Below are 259 nucleotides of genomic sequence, written 5' to 3' on the forward strand. Positions count from 1 at the left end.
TAATCAACCCTGTTTGAGGGGAATTATCATTTATCATCATATGTTGAGCGAAATCAATTAATTAATTAACTTAATATGGCTTTGATAGCCTACATTTAGCCAATATCAAAAACCCCCAAGCCTCGCAGTATGAGGTTAGCTCGTCGCTCAGTCTGCAGCGCGGGTTCTGAATAGCTCCGTGCGGACGAGAAAGCGTGTGTGTGTGTGTATGTGAGTGTGTGTGTGTGTGTGTGTGTGATGTGTGTGTGTTTGTGAGTGT

Source organism: Sinocyclocheilus rhinocerous, unplaced genomic scaffold, assembly GCF_001515625.1.
Source record: "Sinocyclocheilus rhinocerous isolate Xijiao unplaced genomic scaffold, SAMN03320098_v1.1 scaffold1464, whole genome shotgun sequence".
Classification (NCBI taxonomy): Eukaryota; Metazoa; Chordata; class Actinopteri; order Cypriniformes; family Cyprinidae; genus Sinocyclocheilus; species Sinocyclocheilus rhinocerous.